Source organism: Balaenoptera ricei, chromosome 8, assembly GCF_028023285.1.
Source record: "Balaenoptera ricei isolate mBalRic1 chromosome 8, mBalRic1.hap2, whole genome shotgun sequence".
NCBI classification, from domain to species: Eukaryota; Metazoa; Chordata; class Mammalia; order Artiodactyla; family Balaenopteridae; genus Balaenoptera; species Balaenoptera ricei.
The window spans coordinates 12,662,640-12,682,336 of NC_082646.1; positions in this window are offsets into that span (position 1 = coordinate 12,662,640).

Below are 19,697 nucleotides of genomic sequence, written 5' to 3' on the forward strand. Positions count from 1 at the left end.
AGCCCAGTACCTTTGCCTCAAGTTGGGGAAAAAATCTCTGCAGTGTCAATGACACTGCAGAGCTTTCCATGGGATCAGGCTGAGGCTGAGACTTCACTTGAAATCACAGCCTTCCTTGGTTTCTTCCCCTTCTCTGTTCCAACGGGCCTGCTACTTGATCAGTTTCTCCAGGGAGCACTCCCCTCGTAAATAAATAAATACCCTGCACAGGCTTCTTTTTCTCAGGATCCGCTTCTAGGGAACCCAACCTCAGACAACCCCTGAGCAAAGCTGAAAGTCAAGGTCAATAGGAAGCTGCAGGCGGTCCACACATTGCTTAGTTTTATATCAGGTGCTAAAGTGTGATCGCCCCGCCAGGACTGTCAGGTCCCGAGTATCCATACCAGTGGCTGGAGGCGGCAAGGCGGATCACCCCAAAGCACGTATGAGGTGTGTACACATGCGCATGGATGCGTACATCCAACTACTTAGGTCTGGCGCTGGAGGATCTGTGTGATCTCCCACCCCAGCCCCACTGCCTGCCTGCTCCTGCCAAAAGTGGATTTGCTTTCCTATGTCTGCTGTGCTTGGACAGATGTTAAAATGAACTCACATGGCCTGAGTACACGCAGTGTGATGGCTGGAATATGGGAGTCTGAGCCAACTCGGGCTTCTCTACCGAAATATCATGGAGGGGGCGGCTTAAACAACAGACATGTATTTCTCAGAGTTCTGCAGTCTGGGAAGTCCAAGATCAAGGTGCTGGCAGGGTTCAGTTCCTGGTAACAGCGGTCTTCCTGGCTGGTCTTCCTTGCCTTCTTGTTATGTGCTCACATGGCCTTTCCTTGGTGTATGTGTGGAGACAACAAGCTCCGGTCTCTCTTCCTCTTCTTATAAGGACACTAATGCTATTACATCAGGGCACTACCCTTCTGATTCCATTTAACCTTAATTACATCCATAAAGGTCTTACCTCTACATACAGTCACATTAGGGGCTAAGGCTCCAACATGTGAATTTTAGGAGGACACAATACAGTCTATAGCAATGGGATAAAGCCTTTTTGTTTGAAGGGAACTTGAAAGTAATTTAGTTTGGCCTCTGAGTTCTGCTTGGAACCCTGCGGCGCCAGGGGCTCTGGCCTAGGGTTAAACCTGTGACCTGGATAATCCAGAAAGAATCTGCCACATATTGATAACTGGGAATTCACTGTTAACGTAAAAAGATTCTCAGAACACAGTCTTTCTTTTGCTGGGTTAGACTTCCTTGAGTGAGGAAGAAAACACCTGTGTGCTTTCTTTCCAGAATACTTTCCCACTCCTGTTCAGAGGGTCAGTCCCTCATTTGTTCATTCACAGGGTAAATACTTACCGAGCATCCGTCATATGGACTTCTGTTGTTTTGGTCTCCCACGCATACAATCAGGCCTGGCCAATCAGAGCGCTGCATCTCCAGGGAGATGTAATTAGTTCAAGGATGGACAGATGACCAATCTGGTCCAGCGAGAGTGAACTCAGGGTTTTTGTTTGACTCTTGGAGAAGAAATAGTCTAACTTTAACCTGCTGGACATAAATTGGTGAGGATATAGGTCTGGAACTGTAGGCAAGCATGTTGCTAACCACAGGGAACTTGAGACAAGACTAACGTCGGTGAGAACAGACCTAAGAAGCAGAGACCGGGTCCTGATGATGTTGTTTTAGGCCCCGAATCCAGCTGTGCCTGGAGCCAGACCCTGGACTTTCAGACCTACGAGCCGACACATTTCTTTTCACTGAGGATAGTTGTGTTTCTTTTGTTACTTTTAAACAAAACTGATGTTAGTTCCAGTAGTGGGGATGTGCAAGTGACAGGCCACCCTGAGTGGAGGGAGCGTGCAGGGCAGTGAGGACACGTGTATCCTGGGCTGAAAGGTCAGAGTCCTTGTTACACGGAAGGGACGTGCAGCAATTTCCTATTAGAAAGTGACAAGCTTGGGTTGAAACTGGCTTGCTTGAAAGCAGAGGGCTAAAAGCCCTAAAAAGCCCCTCGAGCTTGACTGAGAGAGCTACTTCCTGCCCATGACCTGAAATTCAAAACGACTGAGAATCCAGAAATCCGGAGGCCTGCAGGACTGGAACGCTAAAGTATCCTTTCCAACTAAAACTAGTGTGAGTAAAGACAGGAAAGTGGGAAACTGCAGAAATCAGATAGGGACCTGGGAACATCCTGGTCCCCTAGGTCCTTTGCCGTCACCTCCAGTGATGAGCTCCTGCTCAATGAAAGCGATGCAGCCAGGGCCAAGGAGCCAAATAATCCCCTCCCACCCCCAGGCCATTGTTTCAAATGACCTTAGGGATGCAGGGTCCGGGATGGAGGCCAGGAAGCTCTTGGCCTGGGGGATGGGCAGAGGACTGGCCAGGCTATACATTCGAGGACTATGCCTTAGCAAGATTTCTGGCTTCAGGTACTAAGCCCTGGAGCAGACCAGAAGCAAACACCAAGAGCCTACTAAACACCCAAGAGAATGGCTCTACCATAGAAACACCCAATCTAGCCAATGACCTGCATAAGATGCCATCATCTAAGGCTGTCCTCAGGTCCCCAATTCCTCATTGAGTAGAAGAGCTCCTTTTTGGATGTTGCATCTTCCCCAGGATCCAAGGGCTGAGCTATGGGCTGGTATCCTCTGTGCACGCTGTTTCCCACTCTCTTCTTCACTGCACTCATTCTGTTCTCTCCCCACCATTATCCACTGTGGATGTCATAGGGGGCAGCAGACGATGATATTGTATCATTTAGGCCAAGACCATAAGAGGCCACATCTGGAGTGACCAAGAAAAAGGCACTTCTTAAGGGGGCAGAATTATGTAGTGTCTAATGCCCGGGCTCTGGAGACAGACTGCTTCCTTTGTTTCCTTACTCCTTCAGTTCACAGCTATGTGATCAGCGTAAGTTACTTAACACCTTTGTATCTAGGTTTCCTCATCCGTACGAGGGGATAATGGTGGTACACGCATCTTGGATCACCTCTCTGTGGCCACCGTCTTGCTACCACGTGGATGTTGAGATGGAGGCCACCGTGCAGAGGGCAGTAGAGCTGGGGGGTGGCATGATACCCGGTGTGGCTGACATTGGTGAGCCCCTGATCCAGTCATGCCTGAATCCAGCCTTATGCCTTCCTGGTTACTTATATGGAGAATACACTTCCTTTATACTAAGCTAAGCTGATGGATTATTGTCACTTGCAATCAGAAAGGGCTAGCAGATATACCTCTGTGTGTGTTAATCCCTGGGTATACAACCCCCGCCAGCACCCCCCTCTCAGAAGCTCTCAGATAAGTAATGCAGTGTGGAAGGTATTGGGATAGGAAAGCATACATGAGGAGCAGCCAACCTAAGTATGAGGGATCAGGGGAAGCTTCCTGGAGTAGGTAACATCTTGGCTGAGGCCTGAAGGAATGGTCAGAGCCAGCTGCAGGGGGTAGAGGAGAGAAGGCACCATCCCGTAATGGAATGGTCAATCTCTCACTCACTGGAGGTTCTGAGGATGGGCTGAAGAGTAACTTTCCAGAAATAGAGGATTTGTGCCTTGACTGGGAGGTTAAATCCAATCCTTCTAGCAGGGAATACAGCCCTTGGACACCACCATGGCAGCCTCTAAAGCAGTATCACAACTGGGTGGCTCTTCAGTGCTTTGGCCTGAGCATGTGTTTTGTCTGGCCCATACCATGTTTAAAATTTTAAAAATTTGTTGCCAGTATTTAAAATTGAGACAGTTCACATAAAAGTTTGAATTTGGAGCTTCTATTGAAAGATCAGAAGGCCTGACAGCACTGGTCCTGCATTCCCACTTGCTAACAGTGGGCTGGCCCTGAGAAATGGTGCTCCATTCACGTAGGACTCATGTGTTCCTGGGCCCACCGCAGTCCCCACCACTCCATCTTGCCCATTTCTTTACCTTACAGGTAGGTCCCCGTAGGAATGTGAATTTGTGAACCCTGTTACAAAGGATGTACTGAACATGGATTAGGCTGCATGTGCCAGGGGGTGATGCCCTAGGAAATGAAACAGACCTGAGTATGTGTCTGAGTAGGTGCCCCTTTTTGGGTCCTTTCCTCTGGTGCTGGTGGGGGTGACTTACAGGGGAAGAGCAGATTTGGAGCAGATTTGGAGACTCCGGATTTGAGCTCCTACCTGGGGGTAGGAGCACGAACTTGGAAGAGGGGACTTATTTGGTTTTATACCACTCAAGGCCACCTGGGCCAGCAAATGGAACCTTCCACATGCTCCAGTCTAGCCTCCGAGGCTTCTGCAGTGGGGGCCGGCGACAAAGCCATGGCTGATAAAAAACTTATTTATTTGTCTTGCTTTCCTTCTTTGTATACATTCCATCTCTTTAAGGGATCTCCTAGGGGCAGCTTTTAGGTATTCCTGGGTCCCTAGGTCAGAGCCCATCATAATAGCATCTTTGTGTGTGTGTGTGTGTGTGTGTGTGTGTGTGTGTGTGTGTGTGTATACACATAAGCCTATCTGTGCGTATGTTCTTTGAATGTTTATTTGACATTTATTCTTTTTATTCTAAGTTTGCATTATATTTCAATGCTATTAACTTAAAGGTGTCATTTAAACCTGAAGTTAAGGTTGTTCATAATAATCTTGTATATAGCCTTTTCCCCAATTTTACTGAGGTATAATTTATGGTCCTATTTGGAGTGTACAGAGCTCCGTGAGTTTTGACAAATGTTTAGCTTCATGTAACCACCACCACAATCAAGATACAAACATTCCCCAAACCCCAGGTTTCCCTGTGCTCCTTCCTAGTCAATCTCCCCACCACTCCTGGCCCCAGTCAATCACTGATTTGCTTTCATGTTATTTTCGATTAAATTTCTTTTTTTTCCCTAGAGTTACATATAAATAGAATTAATACTATATACTCTTTTGTAGCTGTCTTATTTCACTCAGCATAATGTTTTGAGATTCATCCATTTTGTTGCATTTATGAGTAGCTCATTCTTTTTTTTTCCTGAGTAATATTCCGTCGATTGTATAGTGACACTGTCATTTGCTGTTCTAGTCACCTGTTGATGGACATTTGGATTGTTTCCAGTTTTGGGTATTACAAATAAATCTGCTATGAACGTATATGTATGGGTCTTTGTGTAGACACATGTTTTCATTTCTTTTGGGAAATACCTAGAAATGGAATTGTTGGGTCTATGGTAGGTGTATTTTTAACTTTTTAAGAAACTGCCTATTTTTCCAAAGTGGTTGTTGTACCCTTTTATCCTCCCACCAGTAATGGACGAGAGTCCAATTCGTGGGGCCATACAGAGTGTACGTGTAGTGTTCCACATCCTTCCAACACTTGGAGTTTCATTCTTTTAGAGTTTAGCCATTCTAAGGGGTGCGCAGTGGTATTTCACTGTGGTTTTAATTTGCATTTCCCTGATGACTAATGATGCTGAACCTCTTTTCATGTACTTATTGACCATTTGTACATCTTTTTGTACATAATAACATCTTAATGCCAACTCAACCTCTAGTAGAGGCAATAGGAGATTATACATAAAATTAGTTCACAGTATAGCAAATCAGTTCTATGAAAGGAACTGATAAAAGAATGTAGGTGTGAGAGGGAGGAGAGGTAACATCTGATCTCTGAGCTGGAACTGGGATGCTGGGATTTTGACATTTTCCCAGAACTAAGCAGCTGGGGCAAGCGACAGGCAGGGATCTCAGACCTGTTTCTGTGATGGGGATGGTTCAGTGCATGGCTGGTGACTACCTCTCTCCTGGGCAAATAACTGTGGGGTGGAGTGCTGATAGAGTAGCAGATCCATGGCCTCGCCTCCTTCTGATAGGTTTGCTTGTTCCTGGATATACGTTCTGAGCCTGCCTGGACTCTCCAATCCATTGAAGCCACCTCTGCCCTTGGCTGCAGAGTCAACCTGAACAGGTCCTGGCCCTTGGTGTCCCCCTAGTGGCGGGGGCAGGGCTGAGCTCTGCCTGCTGGTCATGGCCCCAGGCAGCTGGGCCGTAGGTGAGTTGGTCCATGCTCACAGGTGGCAGGACTCTGTCCTGTGAGATTTCTACTGTGGGGCGAGCAGATCTAATCCCAACATCACTCAAAGCTTTAACTCAGCCTGGATGAACTGTAGGACCTCAACTCATCAGGTCCATCCACTGACCGGTGTGTTCAGTGCGAAAACTGCTTTGATTTTTTTCAATGACTAAGCCTGCTGTCTGACTGCACTAATCAAAATGAAATTTGACTCAGCTTAAGGATGGAATGTCTTGTTCTTTGTCAGTTTGGCTTATCTTCTCTTCCAAGAGCTCATGGGTTTGTCATCTGCATCAAAGTGCCCACGTCTTCTGCCACTAACTGGCTGTGTTATCAACATGACACAGCGAAAAAGTCAATGGTTTTGGAATGTACTGGAACCCAGGTGTAGTTGCAGCTCTGTCATTTATAAGCAGTGTCACCTTGGGCAAGTCTAAGACCACAGTTTCCTCTGTAATATGGGGATAGTAAAATTTACCTCACTCACTGTATCGTTTTGATAATTAAATTTGACAACGGACATGGTGCTGAGTAATTTTGTAGTTTGTACTGGCTCTGGGCTTCAAGCTTTCGCCTCTGCAAAACAAGTTAGCGGGACCAGGTAATCTCCCAAGGCCTCCTACTCTGACGTGTGACTCTCCTATTTACAGAAATCCCAATTTCTGTAAATAGGAGGAAATTTTAACCTTAATGACAGCCAGTTTAACACTTACACAGTACTACCCCCCAGGCTAAACTACTTTCTTCTTCCTGCCCCCTCTCCAGGAAGCAGCACCATCCAGCAGGCCCATACATTTGGGTAAACAATCTACGAAGTCAAAACCAAGTCTCAGATTCAGTGGTCGCCTCTGTCACAGACTTGGAGGAGGTACCTTGTGATACCTCAGTTTCTCTTTCATCGCAGGAGTTCTGCAGGCCTTACTCATTCCCTACTGGTGTCAAAGCTGTGACTTATTCTCTCGAATGCCCTCCGGGTCCTCCAATAGGAGTTGGCAAGATGAGTAGCAAGAATTATTATTAATTAGTGAAAATATGTATAATCACATAATTGGAGTGTATAATTGATGCTTCACTGCTGCAGGCAGAAATGGGGGGATGCATAGATGAAAGCCAGGCAGAAGGAGGCCGCCCTAGATCCCACCTGCTGTCAAGAATGAAAAATATGGAGGGTTTAGTGCTCCTGGTACCTGCAAAAGGTGGACTGACCAAAGGTCATGTGCTGGGGGCTTAACGATCAAAGAGGCAGTGCACAAACAAGCCCCTAGTGTTAGTAGCTGATGTAAATAGAGCTGCTTCCCCCAGGAGGTCGTTTTAAGCCCACATTTTGAGCCCGCGGGTCTGTGTTTGTTTTACAGCAGTGTCAGACTTCTAATGAAGAGCTCAGCCGATATCTGCAGTAGCCCAGGAAGAGATGATAGACTCTCACCTGTGGCTGGCTTCCGGTCTGTCCCCTGATTTCTCATAGTTTTGAGTCTTTGTTGCTCTGTCAACACCCAAGCAGAACTTCCAGCCCCCGCCCTGGTCCCAAGGCCCTGGCTTATTATAAATGAGTCGTGACGTCTGGGGTCTATTTGTTTCAGGGCTCATTGGTTGGAAGAGGAGGAGTAAGGCAGCAACTGAAGAGTCTCTTCTCAGTATATTGCACTCATATTTCCTCTGCCCTCCGAGGATGTGCAAGGAGGTGTGTGGGGATGGGGAGCTGGGACAGGAAGCAGGTGTGGGTCATTCTTGTAAGGAGGAAATAATAATAATAATAATAATAACAGCAGGCACCGTGTGTTGAGTGCTTCCAGCGTGTCAGGCACTGTGCCGACGTGTGCTGTCTGCCTTAGTTCATGTCATCGTCATGCACTTCTGTGATGTGGGTGCTGTAATTAGCCCCCATCACTGGAAGGGAAACAGAAGCCAAGGGAAGAGAAATCACTTGCCCAAGGTCACCCAGCTGATAAGGGATGGAGCCAGGACTCCAATCCAGGTCCTGCTCCGAGCCCACATCTGCATCCGCCAGCTCTGCTCCTCCGGGCACACAACATTGTCACCTCTGTTGCTGCTGCCACCTCCACCTGTGTTTCACCCCCAGCAAGCCCCCGCCAACCCCACAGGCTCGTCGTCGGGATCAAATGAATGCATGCTTATTAAGTACTGAGAACAATGTTTGGTCCTTATTATTATTATTTTTCTGAATGCTGTTTTCCCTCCGTGCCAGACACTCTGCCGGGTGCTACAGGGCTCCAGAGGTAAATCAAACATGCTTCCTGCCCTCCGGGGAGCTCCCATTGTAGCTGGGAGGTAGGACAGACACACACAGGTAATAAAAGGCAATGTCTGAGACATGCCAAACATGGCTCATGGAGGAAAGGCAATAGAAGTCCAGGGTGAGGAGGGACGCTGCTTGGGGTGAAGAGGGATGGCTTCATGGGAGAGCCGAGGTAGGACCTACAGCTGAAGGAAGGGCTGGATATTTTAAGTTTAAGTTGGAGTGGGTGAGGCCAAAGCCTTCAGGTAGAAATAATGACACCAGAATGTCAGCTTCTCCCCGCAAGAATGAGGGTGGGGATTTTTTTAATTAAAAAAAATTGTAATACAATTTTAAAGGTTGCTTTTTCTTGACAGTTATTACAAAATATTGGCTATATTCCCCGTGTGGTACAGTACATCCTTGAGCCTGTCTTACACCCAGTAGTTTGTACCTCCCACTGCTCCACCCGTATGACACCCCTGCGCCCCACTGGTAAGCACTAGTTTGTTCTCTATCCGTGAGTCTGCTTCTTTTTTTGTTGTTGCTATATTCACTAGTTTGTTGTATTTTTTAGATTCCACATATAAGTGATATCATACAGTATTTGTCTTTCTCTGTCTGACTTATTTCACTTAGCATAATAGGGTAGGGATTTTTGTCTGTTTTGTAAGCTGCTGTGTCCTCAGTGCCCAGAAGAGTGCCTGGCACCCAGTAGATTCTCAAAAGATATAGGTTGAAAGAATGGATGAGAAAAAGGAACGCTCGTGGGAAGCTGTAAGGTCTGTTTAGATAAACCGGCAGACTGGTTTGGCCAGAATAGAGAGTGGGCGGTGGTGGTTGGAGGAGAGAGGCTGGAGACAGCATGTAAGTGGATCTTGAAGAATGAGTTCGATTTTGATAGATGGAGAGAAATGAAGGCGCTACAATAAGACCTGGCGTGCCTTCAGATGAACGCCCAGGAGAACGAGTGAAAAGGTTCACCACGTACAAACCCGGAATTTTTTCCCACCCTGGGCCCCTGGAACAGAGGAGGTAAAACTGAGAGCAGGGAACAGAGCAGAACGCAGACCCCGGGCTGGGCTGCAGCACAGAAATAGCAAACGCAGCACGCAGATGCCTGGTCCCATTACCCTGCCCCCCATTAGCATGCATGTCCCCACCACAGTTTGCAGCCCACAATAATCATCTGCTCCAGTTTATGGCAGTGCCTTCACTTGCCAAAGGCTGGTCTCAGCTGACTCCTTAAACGGACTGCTTGGCATCTTTAATCTAAGCAATTGCTCAGTGGACTTGGTGTTCCTACTTTCCAACAGCCTGCCCAGGGGTGGTACAAGAATGGACTGAGCATTTCTTAGTAAGTGCTGGAACAGCTCACATGTATATCCAGCTCCCAGGTTAGGCCTTTTGCTCTTGGAGGAGGAGGACGTGTTTTCTATTTTCTTTGCTCCCAGGTGCCTGAAGTTGGCCTGAAATGAGTGATACTAAGAAATGGAACATTTAAAAAAAAGTTCCCGTGGTCTCAGTGGACCCAAGTTAATGCTTTCAAATTGAGAATGGGTAAACTTGGAGAGTAAGGAGTTAGACTTGGAGCAGGGTAATCTATTAGTTGATCCCAGTGACACATGTAAAGGGTTAAATGTTGGGGTAGGGAATGATAAAAGCAGAAAAAAACATAATGACAGTCTCATTATTTTCCCATAAGACTCCGTCGTAGGAAGTTGTATGAGGGCAACAGAAAGAAAATTCTTTTAAGTTGACAGATCTGAGTTTAGTCTCTGTTATTTAGGAGTTGAGTGACTCTGGAAAAGTCCCCTAACCCAGTGGTGATTTTTGTTCCCCAGAAGACATTTGTTGGCTTGGAGTGAGGGTGGGGGGTTAGTCCCTGGCACGTAGTAGGTCCTCAATTTGGTTCCTGCTGTTTCGCTCTCAAGTGCCTTCTTCATTCTGGGTGTGGAGAAGTTGGAGAGAATTCAGAAGCATTGCCAAGGTAATTACAGGGCAGGGAGTAACACTCTAAAGGAACATGAAAAGAACTGGGATTTTTTTAGCTTGAAGAAGCAAGGAGGCTCAAAGGTGATTTAATACTAGTCCTAAAGACTAAGAAGGGTTACTATTTAGGAGAAGATAATCCACTGCTTTCCATCTCTACTGAGGAATGAAAATGAACCACAAGCAGGGTGGAATTAGGCTAGAGAGAAGGCAGAACTTCCTGTCTACAAAGGTGAGCTGAAGAAAGAGCCTTCTGCAGCATCGTAAACCCAAGGACTATTCCACGCCGGAATTCATTCAACTAAGATTAATTAACAACTTCCTGTGTGTTGGGAGAGCGGTGGGAATGGTTGGGGTCAGGTGGGTGCAGCGGAGGTGCAACAATGAGGATGGAATCGTCTCCGCCGTCCCATTTGGGACCAGACCGTGGATGCCCTGGAATGCCAGACCGAGGGGCATGTCCTCAATTCCACAGGGACAGGGCTATGGGCAGGGAGAGTCCCTGGCTCAAGCTATGCTTGGGAAGGTTAATAGGTGAAGGTCTGTAGTTTGGGCTGGAGGCACCCTGGGGGGCAGGGCCGTCAGTTGAGGACCCAAACCTGAGGACTAAGGTCAAGTGGGAGGTAATGAGGGTAGTGGCAGCTGGGAGGGGCCGGAAAAGCCTCTCTTGAGCCCTGTTTCCTGGGTGGGCCTCTGGTCTCCCCATTAGGGTAGACTGGTTGGGTCCAAGCTGGGCCACCCGCTGATCTCAGCACCCTAGAATCCATCCTGAGAGCTGCATCCTTTCTTTTCCACTCTGGAAACTTGGAGCATGGCTGGATGGCCTGCCCGCCATGGGCTCAGCCACTGCTGAGGCTCTGCTTGTGGGGACGCATGAGGCCCACTCAGGCTGGCCCGGATACCTGCTTCCCCTCAGTGGTTTCCTCTGTGTATCCTGTTATTCCCTGCCTGGTCTCACTTCTGGGTGGTGCTGCTGGGTGGAACGGGAGTGCCGAAGGAATGGCAAGAGCTGGAGGGGTCGGGCGGGGGAAGCAGAACCATCCAGGCCTAGGAGGAGGGCTGCTGACGGAGACCTCCACCCTGCCTGCTGCTTGGCTCGCCTCTGAGTCTCTGCAGAGCCCCCGTAGTGTCAGGCCCCTCCCAGGGCCATCCCTGCCGCCTGTGACAACACGAAAAACAGCTGCTCCCCCTGGGGTCCCACCCAGGCAGCAGCACAACTTAATAGTCTGTACAGCCCCCCGCAGGAAGCTCCTGCAGGGGGTCTCCACGGGTAAGGGGGTGGGAGGGTTGCATTACAAGGCCTGAAGATTAGGGCCGACCCAAGGGAGGACTTCCTGACCCGAGGTGGTGAGATGCTGCCAGACGCGGCGAAGGGAGCTTCAGGAAGTGCAGGGGCCTCCCCTCCAGGTCGTGCATGGGAATCACCAGGGGAGACTGGGAAACAGAGAGCTCCCCAGGCTCCAGCCAGACCTGCCGAGTCAGGATTCGGGGGCACTGGCCAGAGCAACGCCTGCGCTCTTCCCAGTGGTGAGGCCTCTCTCCCCTCAGTGTTCGCAGGGGCCTCTGCAGCCCCAGAGAGCTGCCTTGCAGAGCTGCTCTGACCTGACCAGGGGCTGCAGACACACACGGTTGACAGAGGCAGTGCCGTGTAGCACAAAGAGCTAGGACTTCAGCGTTAGGAGGACCTGGGCTTTGAGTTCCGCCCCTATGATATTAGTTCTGGGACCATCCACAGGCCCAAAGCTCAATTTCTTCCTGTTTAATAGGAGGGTGTCGGTACCTGTTTTATAGGGTTGCCTTGAGGAATAAATGAAATAATATATCGCTCCTATATGGTTGGTTCTCAACAATTAATATTCTTTCCTTTTCTGTGCCTCACGGCCAAGAGCAGAGTGAGCCCAGCCAGGCAGCTTGAGGCCTTCTCGGGAGGCCTTCATTCTCAGATGCCGACCTGGGCTTGCAAGAGCCCTAGCGTGGGCACCTCCTTCAATTTTGCACCCTGGGGGTCTCACTTGCTCACCCTAGCCCCAGCCCTGCCCTGCCCTGCTTTTTAGCAAATTGTCATCTCAGGTGCAGGCTCACTCAGGTTAACAAATCCTGGAGAGGACCCTCAAGGTCCTCAGAATCTCCTGGGTGAGGTGGAGAAAGTGCGCTGTGATCATCAGAGATGGAGATAAACCTGGGGTGATGAGGAAGCAAAGGCGACATCTAACCCAGACTGGTGGGGTGGGGGAGGGGCGCCGAGGAGGTGACAGCAGAGTGGAGACAGGAGAATTAACCAGCATCATGGACTCTCCTGCAATGGGATCCCAGCCCAGTTAACCTTGTTCTACTAGCAGGAGGACAATTTGGCCCTTGCCCGCTCTGAGATCTTACAGTGGTGCCCACAGGACACCAGCCACCTGTACAGAAAGTGTAAAGCCCACCAGATGCTTCCAGGGCTCAGAGGCTTGGCATCACAGAGGCCTGGCCCCCATCAGCCCGCACAAGGCAGCCGCAGAGGGGTCTGGGAATATCCCCACCAAGAGGCAGATCTCCCCGCCACTCTACAGCAAGGCCACTTGCTCGAGGAGTGAAGGCGCTGCAATCATGAATCTCACCACTCCCCAGTTATTTTGAAAGGAAGCTTCCGCGATGAAGGAGAATTACAGAGAGCAGTGCCAGCGTTGGGGAAACATGCCCAACTTCCATCGGCAGCCATCACTTCCTTTCTCTTTGCTCGAGGTGCGTATGACAGGAGCTTCCAAACAGCTTAAGCGCAGGAAACTCTGTGAGTGTGTGTGTTTGTCTCTGAGCGACTTTCATCCCTCCAGAGGTTCAATCTGACTGCAAAACCCCTCCCTTGTCAGCGGCTGTTGAGGCAGCTCAACAATGGAATGAACTAAACTTGTTTCACGGCCTCCAACTGAGAGAAACTCCCCCAGCTCTCTCTCCCTCTAGCACAGAGACTACATCTGTACATGGTAATTGACCCACGGCTGAGGGTGGGGCCCTCCGTAGGGTTTCCCCAGCTTGAGGCCCTCACGGGGGAGCTCTTCTCCTCTCCACCTGCCACCACAGAACCATCCTTCACCTCTGGCTGCAGCCCTGTAGAAATTCCAGCTAGCTCCAGTGAAAATCCCTGTGTGGGTGATAAACTCTCTGCTGGACAGGGCCGCCCAGGGACAGGGAAGTTGTAGAAAATGACCTCTGGCATTTGCTCCAGACTTTATGATGCTGTGATTAGGAGAAGTGTTCCCGGGGGCCTTTGAAGTCCCTTGCTGTTTCAGGCCATTGTCCTCAATGGTAATAACCAGATTCTCGGGACTGGAAAGACTTTAAAAGTCATCTGGTTCCCTCTTCTCTCCCTCCCCTTCCCTGCCTCCCTCTCTGCCCTTTCCATGCTGAAATCTCCTCTGCCAGTTGGTCTTCAACCCACTTGCATGCTTCTAGCAACAGGGAGCTCAGTACGTCTTAAGGCTCGGGGCCACCTGGATGGTTCCATGGTTCTTCTTCCATTGAGCTGACGTCTGTCCTCATTGAGTTGACAGCCATGCCACGGAGCACAGAGACAGAATCTAATCTCTCAGCTCCATCACCCTGGACGGTGGCTCTCATGTAAACCTGAGGCTTCTCTCCTCCGGGAGAACAGCCCTACTTCCTTAAGCTGCTCCTCTCTTTCATGTCCCTTTGTTTGGAAATGAAATCCATTCTGATTCAGACTTTTTCCTTCTGGGAGATATAGTGGGCAAACACGGCCAGCTCTGAGCCCAGTATGTTGGTTTATCAAGCTGACATATCTGCTACTCCCAGAGTAACTGAGCCCTGCAAACTTTGTCTGCCTGGTGACGTCCAGAGCCCGGGGAGTCTCATTCTGTCCAGAACGTGGGCTTAGAGAGGCGTTCCGAGGAAGGAAGGGACTCGAGCCGGCTCTGTGGGGCTCTCAGATGAAGACAGGCTCGAAGAAACAGGAGAAAGAGACTTAATGACTTTGGCAAAGGACCCCAGAGAAGTACAGTGAAGAAAGTGCAAATGGTGGACGAAACGCCCAGGTGTCCCGGTGCCAAAGCTTTTGGGGGAAGCAGGGTCACCATGCAGGAGGGAGCTGAGAGCAAGAGGAAGAGGAAGGCCCTTCCTGGCCAGAGATTCAGTCACATGCAGGGGCTGGAAAGCCTGAGGGAGTTGAAAGGCTGTGCCAGGGGTAATGAGAGCTTAGAGGGCTGAGTTAGAGATGGAGACTTTACAGGCAGCTCCGGGAACCTGCGCAGAGGGCTTCGCGAGAGGAGCCCTGCACCTGTGAAAACAGTCCTTTAGCAAGGATGCTCGTTTTCTGTTTCCAATTGCTGAAGCCCCAGGGGACTCTCAAAGGACAGTGGACCCTTTAGATGTGGAACTTAGTGGAGCCCACACCTGCACACTGGCTTCTTTGTACACATGTACAGATGTGTCTGAACTCCAGCACTTTCACTGAAGTCAAGATAAGAAATATTTTCAAGGGTACCCAGGCAGCCCTTCACCTTACCAGGAAATCCTTATTTGCCAGAGAGTCAACAAATTGATTCTCTGGCAAATAAGAGAGAGGTGACTGGGTCTGCTAAGTTGATGTTCTCATAGAACAGGAAGAATTCCTGGACAGGAGATGCCTCTGATGCCTCCACTTGGGCCACCTCTTTGCTGGAGCAAAAGCAGTACAGTGGGTTCCCCTTCACTCCAAGGAAATGCTATTCAGACCTGCTGGATCTCAGGTCCTCTCCGGAAAGACCAGCCCTTTGGGGAGCTGCCTCCCTGCTTGAGAGTGTTCCAATTCCTTCCTACCACCTCTGTGTCTGATTTCTAATTTGTTGGTGTTTTCCATTTTTCATTTCCCCCTTGCTCACCTTTCCTCCCTGTGGAATCTTTTGGGGCTTTGATTTTCCTTTGTCGGAATGAGCATTTCCTTCATATCACAACTGTTCCTCCCTCCTCCCACCCCCATGACACTGTTTAATTCAGCTGCTTCCTGCACCTGGCTTTGCCTCACACCAACCATGGGGGAAGAATCGCAGCCCGCAGCCCCAGCTTTTCCTCCCTCCACGTGAGACCTGGGCCTCTCCAGTTACACTTGCTTCTGCTGGTGTCAGGAAAGAGTGAACTTTAATTACTGACACTGCTGTGCCTGGAATGGGGGCTTGGCAAAGCCTCCACTCCATCCCTGGTGGTCTACCCAGTATCGTAGCAACAGGATGCTAGGATATTCCCATAATCCTCTGGCTGGTGGAGATCCAGTCTCTTTCCCTGTGCTTCCAGATAGGACTGTCCCACAGCCACTCTGCCAGGTTTGGGGGGTGGGGGTGTGGTGTGGGAGAAGACGTAGCCTCTTATAAGAACTGCAGAAAAGGAAATTCTATTATCTGTCTCCCATGCTCTCCCACTTCTGGGGTCTTCCTGTGGGAATGAATTGCTCTAACCTAAATCCTACCCACTGTCGTATTAGATGTTTGCCTTTGTTAGTGACCAATCTGGCTGTGTTCTCTCTCACTCCCCTGATCTCCAAGGTTGGTCTGGCGGGCGAGGTGTTGGGGTCAGGGTGTCCCTGTCTCCTTCATGGCTTTATTCATCTCTCTCCATCTCACCTCCATCTTTGGTTCAGGCTCCACAAATGGCTATTTTCCTGTTAGCATCTCCTTTGCATCATGCACAATTCCCAGTGGTGATGGAATTGAGACAGCTTCTCTGAGAAGGCATAGCTCTGTGGGGCAACTGTTTACTGGATGTTGAGACCATCACACAACTTCACTAGGCCAAGATTTTGATTAATGTTCTCCAACCTGTAATCCATGGCCATGGGGATTTCGAAGTCAAGTAAGGCCCTGGTCTGCTGAAGTAGCCCATTCACCCATTCATGGAATTATTCGTTTAACAAATACTTTCTGACTCTCTTATCCCCAGCCAGTCACTGGGCAGAGCACAAGGAGAATGAGCTAAGAAAACATGGTTCTTCTTTCCAAGGCACTGACAGTCTTGGGGAAGACATATGTACCCATGTGCATGTTACAGTGCCATGCGATGAGTGCTTTACATGTACAAAGTGGCATGGGAACAGAGCGGCTGTGCCTGGGCACTCAGGAAAGGTGTCGAGCAAGAGAAGACTTGTGAACCGTGCATTCGAAGGAAACACAGAAGCTCTATGGACAGTCGAGAAAGCGGAGGGAAGACTTGATGTTACAATGTTCAGACAAGCAAGACGCTTTCAATTGCGTTCCATGGTGTTTGCCTCAAACTTACAGAGACTGTGAAATTATGAACTATATTGTTGATTCTTTTAATCTGGGGCAGTATCTGTGCTCTGGGGCACCTTGCATGTGGCCTTAGCTGCTATTCATAAAGATTAGGGATACCAGGCCACACAGAGAGCCCAGGCAGTAGGGTCTGGAATCAGGTCAAGCCTTCCACCCCTCACTGAGGCTAGCGCAGACACCTTCCAGGAAAAGCGTAGAGGGCTCTGCTTATTGTCTGAGCCCTGAGTTCCTAGGGGTGCCAAGTGTGTACTAGCTCAAGATTTAGAGGCAGGGAGAGCGTAAATCTGTCCAGCCCCAGGGCCAAGGGAGTTCTGATTTTGGTGATAGCTCTTTAATCAATAGCATTAGGCTTTCTGATTAAAAGATCTTATCTTGATAGGCTCCCAGAAGAGTCATTGGTTCTGACGTGGACATATTACATGGCTTCCTGACTTCCAGGGAGATGCGGCCGGCTTCCCAAAGGAATAGCGACGCTGCTCTCTTTATGTTCTCTTTGGATCAAGAACCAGAAATGAGCTTGGTTTTCATCACAACTTCAAAGATTAATGTTGGAGCAGACCCTGGTTAGTTTAACGCTTCTGCCCCTGAAAAGACCGCAAAGGTCCTTGGGGGACCACATTAACCAGGTGAAAATAGATCCTACTGCCAAAGAGAATCCATGATTTCCCTGCCAGAGGACTCTGAAAGAAAGCCCTTAGTTACATCTAAATAATTCAAGCTGCAGTTTAGATGTTTCCCCATTTGTTCTTCCGGTTTCCTCCACATTTCAGACCTGGCAAGCTCATCATTGAGGAGTCAGAGGAAGCTCTCAATGGAAGGTATTCTGGGTGGGTTGGTGGCCATTGGCATCATGGCTGGGAAGCAAAGGAGTTAATGTGCTCAAGCTGCAGCTGGAAGGAGGAATGGCCTGTGGAATTCATGCAGCTCAGTGCCCACAACCTCTCCCCAGAGAGGTCTCCCCGGTCACTGTACACAAAGCATCCCATCCTACTGGCCTGTTTTATTTTCTTCATGGTCCTGCTAGCTAAAATCGGCTTATTTATTATCCATTTTCCCCTGGAACGTAAGCTCCACAAGATACAACATCATCTTTTTTACTGCTGTATCTCCTGGTGTATTATAGGTGCCCAATTAATATTTGATTAAATAGTTGATTAAAGAATATGAAAAGTTTTTGTGTAGACTCTGAAATACAAGCTAGATACATATATTTCTGGACTCACAGTTAAAAGATCAAGTCTGTGAAATGTAACCCTATGTCACAGGGTCACTGTGACGACTACATGAGATAATATATGTGGAACTCTTTTCTAAACTTTAAAACATTATATATTGGGCTTCCCTGGTGGCGCAGTGGTTGAGAATCTGCCTGCCAATGCAGGGGACATGGGTTCGAGCCCTGGTCTGGGAAGATCCCACATGCCGCGGAGCAACTAGGCCCGTGAGCCACAATTACTGAGCCTGCACATCTGGAGCCTGTGCTTTGCAACAAGAGAGGCCGCGATAATGAGAGGCCCGCGCACCGCGATGAAGAGTGGCCCCCACTTGCCACAGACCTACTGAATCACAATCTGCACTTAAAAAAAAAAAAAAAAAATTATATAGACAGGGACTTCCCTGGTGGTCCAGTGGTAAAGACTGCGCTCCCAATGCAGAGGCCGCGGGTTCCATCCCCGGTCAGGGAACTAAGATCCCGCATGCCACATGGCTCGGCCAAAAGATAAAAATAAAAATAAAAACATTATATAGACAAAAAATGTAGTAGATACATAATATTTATCTATTCGTCCTCTCTTCCTTTGGGGCCCTCATGGTTCCAATGGCCTGTTAATCACAACAACAGATTACAAGGATAGGCACATGATCCAGGCCTGGACATGATCCCACTTCCCTGGGACAGCGATTGGCCCAAGAATTGAGCACATGATCCAAATAGAACCAATTAGAGTTCTTCCCTGAAATTTATATATTTGTGCTAAGAGGAAAAAAACAAACAAACAAACTATAAATCAGGGCATTTGAAGGCTATCTTCCTTGTCAAAAGGGAATAAAAGCCTTTCTCCGCTTGAAACGGACAAACAGAAATGAGATGTGAATGGTGAGATGCAGGTGTCTGATGGCCCTGATTCCTGACTCTGGCTCCTGATTGTTGGATCCCTGGACCTCTTCATTCTTTGAACTTTCTTAGTTATTTTCCACTTCGCAAGCCGACATTTTGCCTAATTAGTTTGAGATGGTTTTCATCTGTATGCAGCTGAAAAGAATTATTCCTGGTCATTCATTTATTTGTGCTTTGATTTATGAATTTAGTCATTAATATATTTAACAAAGATTTATTGACTATAAAACACCATTGTTGTATAACAAAGAATTTGACTGATCTTTGTTTTTGGTTCCTGGGAGGGAGCTTCTAAACCCTAGGAAGGAGTGCCTTTGTTATTCATGGTGGGCCCTGGGACCACACCTGAGTTTGTACTAAGGAGTTGACTCTAGATGGGCGTTGGTCCTGCAGTATAGACAAATCTTGTGATTATAGGGTTGGGCTTTAAGCTATGTGATGTTGGCCTGACCTCCTCCAGAGAAGGGAAGGGGTTGGGAGATTGAGTTCAGTCACATGGCCAAGATGTAATCAATCATGTCTACATAATGAAACTCCAGTAAAAATTCTGGGCACCAACTCCTGGCTGGTGAACACATTGTTGTATCAGGAGAGCCACATGTCCTGTTTCCAGGAAAAGAGGGCACGGAGCCTCTGCATTTGGGGTCCCCCAGACCTTGTCTATGTGTCTCTTCATTTGGCTGGTCCTGATTTGTATCTTTTATCATAAATTGTAAGTATAGTATTTTCCAGAGTTCTGTGCATTGGTCTAGTGAATTATAAAACCCAAGGAAGTTGTATGAACCTCTGAATTTGCTGCCAGTTGTTCAGAAGTGCAGGTGGCTTGGGGATCCCCAAACTTGTGGCTGGCATCTGAAGTGCAGGGAGTCTTACTGGGGACTATGCCCTTAATCTCTGGAGTCTGCATTAATTCAGATGGTTTGTGCAGAATTATACTGCAGTACTGTAACCATATATATGACCCAGTCATTCCATTCTAGGTATTTATTCAAGAAAAAACGAAATAAATAATTTTTCACCAGATGAAAGCTTTGTATAGAAATGTTTATAGCAGCTTTCTTTGTAATAGT